The following is a 15,998-nucleotide window of genomic DNA, read 5'->3' as shown; positions in this document are numbered from 1 at the left end:
ACGAGCGTCTGCAGCTGCTAAAAGCCGGGCTGCCTGCTCCCTGCACACGTAACCAAGGTAAACATCGGGTAACTAAGCGAAGTGCTTTGCTTGGTTACCCGATATTTACCTTGGTTACGCGCGTCCACCGCTCTCAGGCGAGGGAGAGAGGGAGAGGGAGGGGGAGAGAGGGACTGATCACGCGAGGCTGGTTTCTGGGCATGCTCAGTAGAGCAAGCAGGATCCTGTCTATCAGCATGCCAGTGTTCACATGCGTTTGCGTGCAGTATAGTCAGGATCCAGTGAAAAACAGTATTTGGACGCAGCTCAAAAACGCTACAAGTAGCGTTTTTGAAAAAAGTTAAAAGACTGCAAGTCGCTGGATCCTGACTATACTGCACGCAAACGCAGGTGAACGCATGTTGACGCGAGTCCATTGCAAATGCATTGAAATGAAAACGCATTTGCACTGGATCTGTTTTTGCGTTAAAAAAAACGTTCATGACGCATGTTAAAAAAACGTAGTGTGAAAGCAGCCTAATGCGATTGCTGTCCGTGTGGATGACACGTAATGTCATTCACATAGAGCCCTTCATTGTGCTTCTTTGCATGCTCACTTTGATCTGCCTGGTTGAGGGCAGATCAAAGTATTGTAGTGCGCATGCACAGGTGGTTTTTCACCTTTTTCTTGCACGTTACAATACATTACTCTGCCCTCGGCAGCGCAGATCAAAGTGAGCATGCGCAGAAGCACAATGGCGGCCTCTGTGTGAATGACACAGGATGCATCATCCACACGAGGCTGGGAAGGAGGACGGCAACTGCGCAAGATGGAGGAGGCGCTGGACTGAGACCAGTGACGCCCATCGGACCCGACCGCCCCCTAGGTGAGTATAATAAAGGTGTTTTTTATATTCCAGTAATATAAGTTGATCAGATAAAGTACATGATGTCCTGTTTGGATTATGTGACCAGGAATTAACAAATAACACACTTGACTGCCTACTGAGGGCACTCTGGGTAGAAAAAGATATCTGTGCACGCGCTGATGCTGCTCATAAGGCCGCTTTACACGCAGCGACATCGCTAATGAGATATCGCTGGGGTCACGGAATTCGTGACGCACATCCGGCCTCATTAGCGACGTTGTTGCGTGTGACACCAGCGACCGCTAACGATCTGGAAAGTGCCCAAAATCGTTGATCGTTGACACGTCGTTCGTTTCCCAAATATCGTTGCTCGTTCTGGATGCAGGTTGTTCAACGTTTCTGAGGCAGCACACATCGCTACGTGTGACACCTCGGGAACGACGAATAACTCCGTACCTGCGTCCTGCCAGCAACGAGGTGGGAGTGACGTTCATGCGGCTGCTCTCCGCCCCTCCGCTTCTATTGGTGTGCCGCTGTGTGACGTCGCTGTGACGCCGCACGTACCTCCCCCTTAGAAAAGAGGTTGTTTGCCGGCCACAGTGACGTCGTTAGGAAGGTAAGTATGTGTGACGCGTACCGGCGATATTATTCGCCATGGGCAGCGATTTGCCCATGACGCACAAACGACGGGGGCGGGGGCGATCGCTAGCGACATCGTAAAGCGTGTAAAGTGGCCTATAGTCTTATCCTCAGTGTCTTCCGGAGATCACAATACGCTCATGCGTGGACTCCGGCACCATTTTAATTAAGACATAATAACTGTGGCAATGCACACGCGCTGGTAACAGGTGCAATGACAGCACAGCACGATATTTAAATAAAAACGGAGCAAGTCAGAGGACGCCGGTGGAACAAACACAAGGACCCGACCCAAAAAGCCCCGGCCCCGTTCCACACGTCAATCAAAGTGCAGGGTATTTCTGCAACTTTGAATACAGATATCTCAGCAACCAAGCATCCGATCTTTCTACAACAGGCATGCCTGGATCCAGCATCGTACTGCCTGTATGGCACTGCCTTTACCTCATATAGCAAAATCCTGGTGGTTGGTCCTCTTTAAATGTGTTTTTTCTATTCTTCTCTTTAATGTATGTTATGTTGTTTAAATAGACTAAAAAATATACAAAAAAACAACAAAAATGCAGGGAAATAAGGATACTATAATAATGATATTTATTCCACAGCGCTTTACATACATCATTACCTCTGTCCCCATTGGGGCTCACAATCTAAGGTTCTTATCAGTATATATTGGACCATGGAAGGAAACCTTATAAACACAGGGAGAACATACAAACTACTTGCAGATGATATCCTTGGTGGAATTTGAATTCAGGACCCCAACGCTGCAAGACCACAGTGCTAACCCCTGAGCCACCGCAAGACTGCAGTGCTAACCACTGAGCCACCGTACTGCCCTGCATAACTAATCATATGCTAAATTGTTGCAAAGTCAGATTTATATACGAGATAGCCAAGATGATTGTGTATAAAATGAAGGTCGTCTCACGCTGAAAGCTGTAGTGGATGGTGAGATATGGAGCCTGAAAGTCAAAAGTGCAAAACATTGTTACCCTTTTGCTCTTATTAATATTCAGATCATGAATAAAGCTTTTTAGTCGAAACACATAGATCATTAGATTTTTAATGGTCTTTTATGGTTCAGACATTTTGCTGAATTTGAGCAGAAGTGGATTACAAAAAAAATCCACATTTTGGCGAATACGTATTTATGTAGAGTAGAATTCAATTCCACTGAAATGTATTTGCTCCTCTCTAGTCATATACATTAGTAAACTGCCTCGTCACCTGGCGTTATGGCCTGAGGAAGCTGACAATGGACTTGGCCAGCAATTAGCCAATAGATCAGTATTATAGATATTAGTACAACTAGCTTGCTGCGGCCCTTGGGCAGGTCAGTGACATACAGCCCTAGGATTAACACTGTTGGGCACCACACCTCGTTTATCCTACATAGGATGCCAACCTCCGCCAGTAGGTAGGGAATCCATTTGGGAGATCCTAGTGTTCTCACTACCCATCACTTCTGTCCCCTTCTGGGTCTTAATCTAGTGCCTTCATGACATGCCCCACTGGGGCCTGGGGGCACTCATTACCAGTTGTGACGCCACTTGTTGTATGCAGCCAGATAGATTGTTTCCAAAATTGTGCTGATGTAAAGTAGACAAGTGGGAAATGTTATTTATTAACTATTTTGTGTCACAGAAATCTCTGGTTTACCGGTATAAAAATTCAAAAGTTGAAAATTGCTAAATTTTCAAAATTTTTGCCAAAACTCAATTTTTTTCATAAATAAACGCAAAAAATATTGTCCTAAATTTGGTACTAACATGAAGTCCAATATGTGACGAAAAAACAATCTCAGAATCACCGGGATCCGTTGAAGCGTTCCAGAGTTATAACCTCATGAAGTGACACTGGTCAGAATTGCAAAATTTGGTCTGGTCATTAAGGTGAAAATTAGCTCCGTCACTAAAGGGTTAAATAAAATGCCTTGAGGATCGCTGACGGAGAAGTGTGTCATGAACAGTTTTCTAACAACAAAACCCTAAGTTTCCCTCCTCTCTCTATACAGACACAGCTGCAGGTTTTTCCCTCCGCTCTCTATATAGACACATCTGCAGGTTTTTCCCTCCACTCTCTATACAGACACATCTGCAGGTTTTTCCCTTCGCTCTCTATACAGACACATCTGCAGGTTTATCCCTCCGCTCTCTATACAAACACATCTGCAGGTTTTTCCCTCTGCTCTCTATACAAACACATCTGCAGGTTTTTCCCTCCGCTCTCTATACAGACACATCTGCAGGTTGTTCCCTCCGCTCTCTATACAGACACATCTGCAGGTTGTTCCCTCCGCTCTCTATACAGACACATCTGCAGGTTTTTCCCTCCGGTCTTTATACAGACACATCTGCAGGTTTTCCCTCCGCTTTCTATACAGACACATCTGCATGTTTTCCCTCCGCTTTCTATACAGACACATCTGCAGGTTTTTCTCACTATCTGACATGAAATCAGAATAAACCTCTCTCTTTTTAGGTCAATTAGGAACCCATATTATTTATATTTCCCAAATGCCAGAATAATGAGAGAGAGAGAATGTTTTAAGGCATTTTTATTGCTTTCTGCAAAGTCAAAAGTTTCCATACACTTAGGGGTACTTTGCACGTTGCGACATCACTAGCCGATTGTAGCGATGCCGAGCGCGATAGTCCCCGCCCCCGTCGCACATGCGATATCTTGTGATAGCTGCCGTAGCGAACATTATCGCTACGGCACCTTCACACGCACTTACCTGCCCTGTGACGTCGCTCTGGACGACGACCCGCCTCCTTCCTAAGGGGGCGGGTCGTGCGGCGTCACAGTGACGTAACACGGCAGGCGGCCAATAGAAGCGGAGGGGCGGAGATGAGCGGGACGTAAATATCCCACCCACCTCCTTCCTTCCTCATTGCAGGCGGGACGCAGGTAGGAGATGTTCCTCGCTCCTGCGGCTTCACACACAGCGATGTGTGCTCCCGCAGGAACGAGGAACATCGTACCTATCGCTGCAGCGAAATTATGAAAATGACCGACACTACACCGATCACTGATTTACAACGCTTTTGCGATCGTTTATCGGTGCATTTAGGCTTTACACGTTGTGACGTCGTCACTGGCGCCGGATGTGCGTCACTTTCGATTTGACCCCGACGACATCGCAGTAGCGATGTCGCAACGTGCAAAGTACCCCTAAGAGTACTATGCCTTTAAACAATATGGGACAGCCCATATGATGATGTCATGTCTTTGAAAGCTTCTGATAGGTTTATTGGCAACATCTGAGTTAATTAGAGACACACCTGTGGATGTATTGTAATGCACACCTGAAACACACGGCTGCTTTGTGTAGCATCATGGGAAAGCCAAAAGAAATCAGCCAAGATCTCAGGAAGAGAATTGTGGACTTGCACATGTCTGGTTCATCCTTAGGTGCAATTTCCAGGTTCCTGAAGGTGCCTCGTTCATCTGTGCAAACAATTATACGCAAGTACAAACAAGATGGGAATGTCCAGCCATCACACCGCTCAGGAAGGAGATAGGTTATATGTACCAGAGATGAACGTGCTTTGGTCAGACATGTGCAGATCAACCCAAGAACAAAAGCAAAAGACCTTGTGAAGATGCTGGCGGAGGCTGGTAAAATTGTGTCATTATGCACAGTGAAACGAGCACTGTATCATCATGGGCTGAAAGACCACTCTGCCAGGAAGAAGCCATTACTCCAAAACATAAATAAGCCAGATTAATGTTTGCACATGCACACAGGAACAAAGACCTTAATTTTTGGAGACATGTCCTGGGGTCTGATGAAACTGAAATTGAATGTTTGGCCATAATGACCATCGCTACGTTTGGAGGAAAAAGGGAGAAGCTTTGAAACCTAAGAACATCATCCCAACTGTGAAATACGGGGGGCAACATCATGTTGTGGGGTTGTTTTGCTGCAGGAAGAACTGGTGCACGTCACAAAATAGATGGCATCATGAGGAAAGAAGATTATGTGGCAATACTGAAGAACATCTCAAGACATCAGCCAGGAACTTACAGCTTGGGCGGAAATGGGTCTTCCAAATAGACAATGACCCGAAGCTACTGCCAAACTGGCTACGAAGTGGCTTAGGGTGGCTTTACACACTACGATATCGCTAAAGCGATCTCGTTGGGGTCACGGAATTTGTGACGCACATCCGGCCGCTTTAGTGATGTCGTTGTGTGTGACACCTCTGAGCGGTTTTGAATAGTCGCAAAAACGTTCAAAATCGCTCATCGGTGACATCACCCCCTATTCCCAATTATCGTTGCTGCTGCAGTAACGATGTTGTTTGTCGTTCCTGTGGCAGCACACATCGCTGTGTGTGACGCCGCTGGAATGACAAACATCTCCTTACCTGGGTCCACCGGAAAAGGAGGAAGGAAGGAGGTGGGCGGCAAGTTCCGGCCGCTCATCTCCTCCCCTCCTTTTCTATTGGGCGGCGGTTCAATGACGCTGTTGTGACGTCGCTGTGACGCTGAATGAACCGCCCCTTTAGAAAGGAGGCGGTTCGCCGGTCACAGCAACGTTGCTGCACTGGTATGTGCGTGTGACGCTGCCGTAGCGATAATGTTTGCTACGGCAGCGATCACTACATATCATGCCACCGACGAGGGCGGGTGCTATCGCACGCGACATCGCTAGCCGATGTTAGCGATGTCACAGTGTGTAAAGCACCCCTAAAGGATAACAAAGTCCATGTTTTGGAGTGGCCATCATAAAGCCCTGATCTCAATCCTTGTGAAAATTTATGGGCAAAGCTGAAAAGGCCGGTGCGAGCGGCGACCTCCAAACATGGCTCAGCTACACCAATTCCTACCATCTATAGTGAGAAACTTGTGGAAGGATCCAAAATGTTTTACCCAAGTCACACAGTGTAAGGGCAATGCCACCAAATACTAATGACCTGGAGGGAACATCACTGTGCAGAAAGGAAGAAAAATGCCTGAAAACCTCTCATTATTCTGGCAATTGGCAAATATGTAGCACTTATAATATTTGAGTGAACATGTTCATTCTTTGTCTTCAGGAAAAGGCTCGCCCGGATTAATTGAACACATGAAACAAGTACATGCTAGTAACCCAAACTGCATAAACCGATATCTGCTACAGAGGGGAGTCGACAAAACTAATTTCTTAAGAAAAGTTCTCATTATTTTTAAAAAAAGGAACCTCTTGGACCTTTCGGATTAAATGAACATGACGAGTAGAGTCCTTTTCTCTCGTAAATATACACACTGGTGTTATGATTATTATATACAGTGTATATATATATATATATATATAGATATATATATATATATATATATATATATATCTATATATATCTATATATATGATGGTATTTCTTCTGCTTACTTATTCAAATTTGCACCTGTGTTGTATTGATTGGAGACCTGCTATATAAACAGACTTTATTTCAAATGATTTTGTGAGCCTGAAAAAGCCTGGTGACAGGCGAAACAGCTGTTGCTCCTTTTATTCCACATCCTGCACATGATGTCCCCATAAAGTGCTATTCTTAAACACAATCAGTGATGAGTGCCGTATGTATATATGTATGTATACATATATATATATATACAGTTAGGTCCAGAAATATTTGGACAGTGACACAATTTTCGCGAGTTGGGCTCTGCATGCCACCACATTGGATTTGAAATGAAATCTCTACAACAGAATTCAAGTGCAGATTGTAACGTTTAATTTGAAGGTTTGAACAAAAATATCTGATAGAAATTGTAGGAATTGTACACATTTCTTTACAAACACTCCACATTTTAGGAGGTCAAAAGTAATTGGACAAATAAACCAAACCCAAAAAAAAATATTTTATTTTCAATATTTTGTTGCGAATCCTTTGGAGGCAATCACTGCCTTAAGTCTGGAACCCATGGACATCACCAAACGCTGGGTTTCCTCCTTCTTAATGCTTTGCCAGGCCTTTACAGCCGCAGCCTTCAGGTCTTGCTTGTTTGTGGGTCTTTCCGTCTTAAGTCTGGATTTGAGCAAGTGAAATGCATGCTCAATTGGGTTAAGATCTGGTGATTGACTTGGCCATTGGAGAATGTTCCTCTTTTTTGCACTCATGAACTCCTGGGTAGCTTTGGCTGTATGCTTGGGGTCATTGTCCATCTGTACTATGAAGCGCCGTCCGATCAACTTTGCGGCATTTGGCTGAATCTGGGCTGAAAGTATATCCCGGTACACTTCAGAATTCATCCGGCTACTCTTGTCTGCTGTTATGTCATCAATAAACACAAGTGACCCAGTGCCATTGAAAGCCATGCATGCCCATGCCATCACGTTGCCTCCACCATGTTTTACAGAGGATGTGGTGTGCCTTGGATCATGTGCCGTTCCCTTTCTTCTCCAAACTTTTTTCTTCCCATCATTCTGGTACAGGTTGATCTTTGTCTCATCTGTCCATAGAATACTTTTCCAGAACTGAGCTGGCTTCATGAGGTGTTTTTCAGCAAATGTAACTCTGGCCTGTCTATTTTTGGAATTGATGAATGGTTTGCATCTAGATGTGAACCCTTTGTATTTACTTTCATGGAGTCTTCTCTTTACTGTTGACTTAGAGACAGATACACCTACTTCACTGAGAGTGTTCTGGACTTCAGTTGATGTTGTGAACGGGTTCTTCTTCACCAAAGAAAGTATGCGGCGATCATCCACCACTGTTGTCATCCGTGGACGCCCAGGCTTTTTTGAGTTCCCAAGCTCACCAGTCAATTCCTTTTTTCTCAGAATGTACCCGACTGTTGATTTTGCTACTCCAAGCATGTCTGCTATCTCTCTGATGGATTTTTTCTTTTTTTTCAGCCTCAGGATGTTCTGCTTCACCTTAATTGAGAGTTCCTTAGACCGCATGTTGTCTGGTCACAGCAACAGCTTCCAAATGCAAAACCACACACCTGTAATCAACCCCAGACCTTTTAACTACTTCATTGATTACAGGTTAACGAGGGAGACGCCTTCAGAGTTAATTGCAGCCCTTAGAGTCCCTTGTCCAATTACTTTTGGTCCCTTGAAAAAGAGGAGGCTATGCATTACAGTGCTATGATTCCTAAACCCTTTCTCCGATTTGGATGTGAAAACTCTCATATTGCAGCTGGGAGTGTGCACTTTCAGCCCATATTATATATAGAATTGTATTTCTGAACATGTTTTTGTAAACAGCTAAAATAACAAAACTTGTGTCACTGTCCAAATATTTCTGGACCTAACTGTATGTATACATACATATATATATATATATATATATATATATATATATATATATATATATATATATATATATATATGTATACATACATATATATATGTATATATACATATAAATACATGTATATATATACACATATATATATATATATATCTACATATATATATATACACACACACACATATATATATATATATATATATATATACATACACACACGATGGCAAGTATTTAAACCCCATTACATTTTTCACTCTTTGTTTCATTGCAGTCATTTGGTAAATTCAAAAAGTTCATTTTTTTCTCATTAATGTGCACTCCCCCATCTTGATAGAAGAAAACAGAAATGAAGAAATTTTTGCAAATTTAATAAACAAGATATCACATGGTCATAAGTATTCAGACCCTTTGCTCAGACACTCATATGTAAGTCACATGCTGTGCATTTCCTTGTGATCCTCCTTGAGATGGTTCTACTCTTTCATTGGAGTCCAGCTGTGTGTAATTAAACTGATAGGACTTGATTTGGAAAGGTGCACACCTGTCTATATAAGACCTCACAGCGCACACTGCATGTCACACCAAATGACAATCATGAGGTCAAATGAACTGCCCAAAAAGCTCAGAGACAGAATTGTGGCAAGGCACAGATCTGGCCAAGGTTACATAAGAATTTCTGTAGTACTCAAGGTTCCTAAGAGCACAGTGCCTCCATAATCCTTAAGTGGAAGAAGTTTGGGACCACCAGAACTCTACTAGACCTGGCCGTCCAGCCAAACTGAGCAATCGTGGGAGAAGAGCCTTGGTGAGAGAGGTAAAGAAGAACCCCAAGATCACTGTGGCTGAGCTCCAGAGATGCAGGAGGGAGATGGGAGAAAGTTCCACAAAGTCACCTGTCACTGCAGCCTCCACCAGCCGGGCCTTTATGGCAGAGTGGCCCGACGGAAGCCTCTCCTCAGTGCAAGACATATGAAAGCCGCATAAAGTTTGCAATAAACCACATGAAGGATCCCAGACTATGAGAAATAAGATTCTCTGGTCTGATGAGCCGAAGATAGAACTTTTTAGTGATAATTCTAAGCGGTATGTGTGGAGAAAACCAGGCACTGCTCATCACCTGCCCAATACAATCCCCACAGTGAAACATGGTGGTGGCAGCATCATGCTATGGGGGTGTTGTTCAGCTGCAGGGACAGGACGAATGGTTGCAACTGAAGGAAAGATGAATGCGGCCAAGTGCAGAGATATCCTGGAAGAAAACCTCTCCCAGAGTGCTCTGGACCTCAGACTTGGCTGAAGGTTCACCATCCAATAAGACAATGACCCTAAGCGCACAGCTAAAATAACAAAGGAGTGGCTTCCGAACAGCTCTGTGACCATTCTTGACCGGCCCAGCCAGAGCCCTGACCTAAACCCAATTGAGCATCTCTGGAGAGACCTGAAAATGGCGACCACCAAAGTTCACCAGCCAACCTGACGGGACTGGAGAGGATCTGCAAGGAAGAATGGCCGAGGATCCCCAAATCAAGGATCCCAAGAAGATTCATGGCTGTACTAGCTCAAAAGGAGAGTGCTTCTACTCAATGCTAAGCAAAGGGGCTGAATATAAAATATATATATAAGGGTCTGCAAAAATATATTGCAGAAAATAATATGATAATAATATAATATATATATATATATAATATAATATGATAATAATATAATAAAATAATATGATAACTGACAAACAGCATGGATTCATGAAAGATAAGTCATGTGTAACCAACCTGTTGGGGTTCTATGAGGGGGTAAGTGCAAACCTGGATATTGGTAATGCAGCTGGTGTGATTTATTTGGACTTTGCAAAGGCATTTGATACTGTACCACATAATAGCCTTATACTAAAGCTCCAGAAGCAAGGACTAGGGGACACAATATGCAACTGGGTAAGGAATTGGCTAAAAGATAGGAAACAAAGAGTAGTCATAAATAATACATTCTCTAAATGGGCTATAGTCAGCAGTGGGGTGCCGCAGGGATCTGTACTTGGACCGATTCTTTTTACTCTCTTTATTAATGACCTTGTGGATGGGATTGATAGTAAAGTGTCAGTCTTTGCCGATGACACCAAACTATGTAGGATATTAAAAACTGACCTGGATAGTACAATATTACAAAAAGATCTGGATAAGATGTCAGAATGGGCAGATACTTGGCAAATGAGATTTAATGTTGATAAATGTAAAGTAATGCCCCTAGGACGGAGTAATCCTATAGCTGCGTATACATTAAATGGAAGTAAACTCGGGACTACAGAACAGGAGAAGGACTTGGGTATTCTCATTACAAATAAGCTGAGCAGCAGCACTCAATGTCAAGCAGCAGCTGCTAAAGCAAACAAGATTTTAGGGTGTATAAGAAGAGATTAGATCCCGTGATCCCAACGTATTGTTACCCCTCTATAAATCACTTGTAAGGCCACATCTGGAATATGGGATCCAGTTTTGGGCTCCACATTTTAAAAAGGACATTCAGAAGTTAGAGTCAGTTCAAAGGCGGGAAACTAGACTATTACAAGGAATGGAGGCCGCCCGTATGATGAGAGGTTGAAAGAGTTAGATATGTTTAGCTTAGAAAAAAGACGTCTCAGAGGAGATCTCATTTATATGTATAAATACATGTGTGGTCAATATAAAGGACTGGCACATGACTTATTCCTTCCAAAGACAATACTAAGGACCAGGGGGCACTCACTGCGAGTGGAAGAAAAGCGATTCCGACAGCTAAATAGGAAAGGGTTCTTTACAGTTAGAGCAGTCAGACTGTGGAATGCGACCACAAGAGGTAGTAATGGCAGATACTATAACAGCTTTTAAAAAAGGGCTGGATGATTTCCTCAGTACACAAAACATTGTTGGTTATAAATGACTTAGTCACCAAATGTAGAACTGGTGGAGGAAGGTTGAACTAGATGGACCTAGGTCTTTTTTCAACCTAAGTAACTATGTAACTATGTAATATAATCTATAATATACATGATCTGAATTATTTCATATAATCCTTTGTTTCTGAAGGGCCAGCGTCCCTGCTATATAAACAGATTTCCTTTCAAATGTTTTTGTGAGCCTGAAGAAGCCTGGTGACAGGCGAAACAGCTGTTGCTCCTTTTATTCCACATCCTGTATGTGATGTCCCCATAAATTGCTATTTTTAAACAGAACCAGTGGTGAGTGTCGCATCTTTTTCTGCTCTACATGTATGAAATTTAACTTGGCTGAGCACCACACATACTGGTCAATACCTTGGTATTGATTAGCTTCATTTCCTCACCATATATGCTGTGTAGACTCTGTAGCAGAGCCGACGAACATTATTTTTACTCAGAAATGTTTTATCTTTATATAGATCTTTGCGATCCCTGTTATTCACAATAGATTTAGCCCTGATCAGACTCCAATAACCGCTCTGACGTAATCTATTCCATGTATTATTTGACTTTTAGGTAGATCTCATTATCTGAACTATTCTGTTTCATTTACATAGAGGGATGAGTTCTGCCAGCATTGCTGCAAAGGTTACAGAGGTGGGGTGGTCCGCCTGTCAGTGCTCAGATCATACGCCGCGCACTGCATCACATTGCTCTGCATGGCTGTCGTCCCAGAAGGAAGCCTCTTCTAAAGATCATGCACAAGAAAGCCACAGTTTGCTGAAGACAAGCAGACTAAGGACATGGATTACTGGAACTGTCCTGTGGTCTAATGAGACCAAGGTAAACCTACTTGATTCAGATAATTTCAGGCATGTGTGGCAGCAACCAGGTGAGGAGGACAAAGACAAGTGTGTGAAAACAGAAAAAATGAATAGCACTCACCGATAGTTGCTGTGAAAAATATGGATATTTTATTCACATATGCAGGTTAACATGCTGTGAGCCAGGCGGGGAGAGAGTGAGACGGAACAGCACATCAGACGACGGCCGTTTCGTACCCTATACTGGTATACAGCACCAGTATAGGGTGCGAAATGGCCGTCGTCTGACGTGCTGTTCCGTCTCACTCCCTCCCCACCTGGCTCACAGCATGTTAACCTGCACATGTGAATAAAATATCCACATTTTTCACAGCAACTATCGGTGAGTGCTATTCATTTTTTCTGTTTTCATCTACTGTGGATCTTGTTGTGCTTTTGAATTAGCACCCCGTAGCTGTGGAGAACTTTTTCTAGTGGCTCTGTTGCCATCAGATTGCTGCAAGTAACCAGCGGTAAAACGCTATGTATGAACATGGACTGAAACATATGCATCTCTGTATACTGAGTAGTGCCCTGTCCTTCTTGCTTTTATTGCAAAGACAAGTGTGTCCTGCCTACTGTTAGGCATGGTGGTGGGAGGATCATGGTTTGGGGCTGCATGAGTACTGCCGGCTGTGGGGGCTACAGTTCATTGAGAGAACCATGAATGCCAACATGTCCTGTGACATACGGAAGGAGAGCATGATCCCCTCACTTCATATGTCAACATGATAACGACCTCAAACACCTTCAAGACGAGCACTGCCTTGCTAAAGAAACTGAGGGTAAAGGTGCTGGATCGGCCAAGCGTCTCCAGACCAAAACCCTATGGAGCATCTGTGGAGCCTCCTTAAATGGATGTGGAGGAGCACAAGGTCTGTAACATCCACCAGCTCCGTGATGTCGTCATGGAGGATAGAAGAGGATCCAGCAGCTCCTGTGAAGCTTTAGTCAAGTCCATGCCCAAGAGCGTTAAGGCAGCGCTTGAAAATAATGGTGACCACACAAAATATTCACATTTTGGCCATTTTCACTTAGGGGTGTACTCACTTTTGTTGCCAGTGATTTAGACATTAAAGGCTGTGTGTTGAGTTATTTAGAGGACCCCAAATTTACCCTGTTATACAAGCTGCACACTGACACTGTACATTGTATCACAGGGTCAGATCATCAGTGTTGTCCCAGGAAAAGATATAATAAAATATTTACAAAAATGTGAGGGGTGTACTCACTTTTGTAATATACTACATCTTTGTGTTCAGTCTCCAAGTAATATTTCTATACAGCAATCCATATGGAGTTGGCTGCCTGTGCACAAAGTTATTTCTCTATGTATATACAACAGGTGAAATAAGTATTGAACACGTCAGCAATTTTCTAAGTAAATATATTTGTAAAGCTGCTATTGACATGAATTTCTCACTAGATGTCAGTAACAGCCCATCCAATCCACACAGGCAAAGAAATCAAGCCATAGATGTCCATAAACAAAATGATGTGTAATAATGAGAAATGACACAGGGAAAAGTATTGAACATGTTACTGAAATTTATTTAATACTTTGTACAAAAGCCTTTGTTGGTGATGAAGCTTCAGGACGCCTCCAGTAAGGAGAGACACTAGTCGCCTGCATTGCTCAGGTGTGATTTTGGCCCATTCTCACACACACACACGCACACACACACTCCTCACATCCTGCAGGTCCCGGCTCCTTCTATGATCTCTGAGCTTTAGTTCCTTCCATACATTTTCTATTGGGTTCAGCTCTGGTGATCGGCTCCGCCATTCTAGCAGCTTTATTTTCTTTCTCGGACACCAGAGAGTTTCCTTGGCCGTGTGTTTGGGGTCATTGTGTTGCTGAAATGTCCTCCCTCATTTCATCTTCATCCTCCTGGTAGATGGCAGCAGATTTTTATCAGGAATGTCTCAATACATTTGTCCATTCATCCGTCCTTCAATTATATGAAGTTTTCCAGCACTGTATACTGAAGAACAGCCGCACACCATGATGTTCCCACCTCCACACTTCACTGTTGTTGGTATGTTTGGGGTGATTTTCCTTCTGACCTCCAAATACGGTATGTATTATGGCATCCAAAGAGTTCAGTTTTAGTCTCATCTGACCAGACTATATTCTCCCAGTATTTCACAGACTTATCTAATGTTAAACTTTAAACACTCTTGAATCGGCTTTTTGTTCAGCAATGGAGTCTTGTGTAGTGAGTGTGCATACAGAAGCGTGCGTACAGGAGCGTGCATACAGGAGCGTGCGTACAGGAGCGTGCATACAGGAGCGTGCATACAGGAGCGTGCATACAGGAGCGTGCATACAGGAGCGTGCGTACAGGAGCGTGCGTACAGGAGCGTGCGTACAGGAGCGTGCATACAGGAGCATGCATACAGGAGCGTGCGTACAGGAGCGTGCATACAGGAGCGTGCATACAGGAGCGTGCGTACAGGAGCGTGCATACAGGAGCGTGCGTACAGGAGCGTGCGTACAGGAGCGTGCATACAGGAGCGTGCATACAGGAGCGTGCATACAGGAGCGTGCATACAGGAGCGTGCATACAGGAGCGTGCGTACAGGAGCGTGCATACAGGAGCGTGCATACAGGAGCGTGCATACAGGAGCGTGCGTACAGGAGCGTGCGTACAGGAGAGTGCATACAGGAGCGTGCATACAGGAGCGTGCATACAGGAGAGTGCATACAGGAGCGTGCGTACAGGAGCGTGCGTACAGGAGCGTGCATACAGGAGCGTGCATACAGGAGCGTGCGTACAGGAGCGTGCGTACAGGAGCGTGCGTACAGAAGCGTGCGTACAGGAGCGTTCATACAGGAGCGTGCGTACAGGAGAGTGCATACAGGAGCGTGCATACAGGAGCGTGCATACAGGAGCGTGCATACAGGAGAGTGCATACAGGAGCGTGCGTACAGGAGCGTGCGTACAGGAGCGTGCATACAGGAGCGTGCATACAGGAGCGTGCGTACAGGAGCGTGCGTACAGGAGCGTGCGTATAGAAGCGTGCGTACAGGAGCGTGCATACAGGAGCGTGCGTACAGGAGAGTGCATACAGGAGCGTGCATACAGGAGCGTGCGTACAGGAGCGTGCGTACAGGAGCGTGCGTACAGGAGCGTGCGTACAGGAGCGTGCGTACAGGAGCGTGCGTACAGGCCATGGAGGGGGAGCGCATTACTTATTGTTTTCTTTGAAACAATTGTACCGGCTGATTCCAGGTCTTTCTGTAGCTCTCCACAGGTGGTTCTTGGCTCTTGGACAACTCTTCTGATATTTATTTTCACTCCTCGGTCTGAAATCTTGCGGGGAGCACCTGGTCATGGCCGGTTTATGGTGAAATTATGTCTTTTCCACTCCTGGGTTAATGGCCCCAACACTGCTCACTGGAGCCTTCATAGTTTATAAATTCTTCTGTAACTAATGCCATCAGTGTGTTTTACAACAATAAGGTTGTGATAGTCTTGAGACAGCT

Source organism: Anomaloglossus baeobatrachus, chromosome 4 (assembly GCF_048569485.1).
Source record: "Anomaloglossus baeobatrachus isolate aAnoBae1 chromosome 4, aAnoBae1.hap1, whole genome shotgun sequence".
NCBI lineage: Eukaryota > Metazoa > Chordata > Amphibia > Anura > Aromobatidae > Anomaloglossus > Anomaloglossus baeobatrachus.
This window is presented reverse-complemented; position numbering follows the sequence as displayed.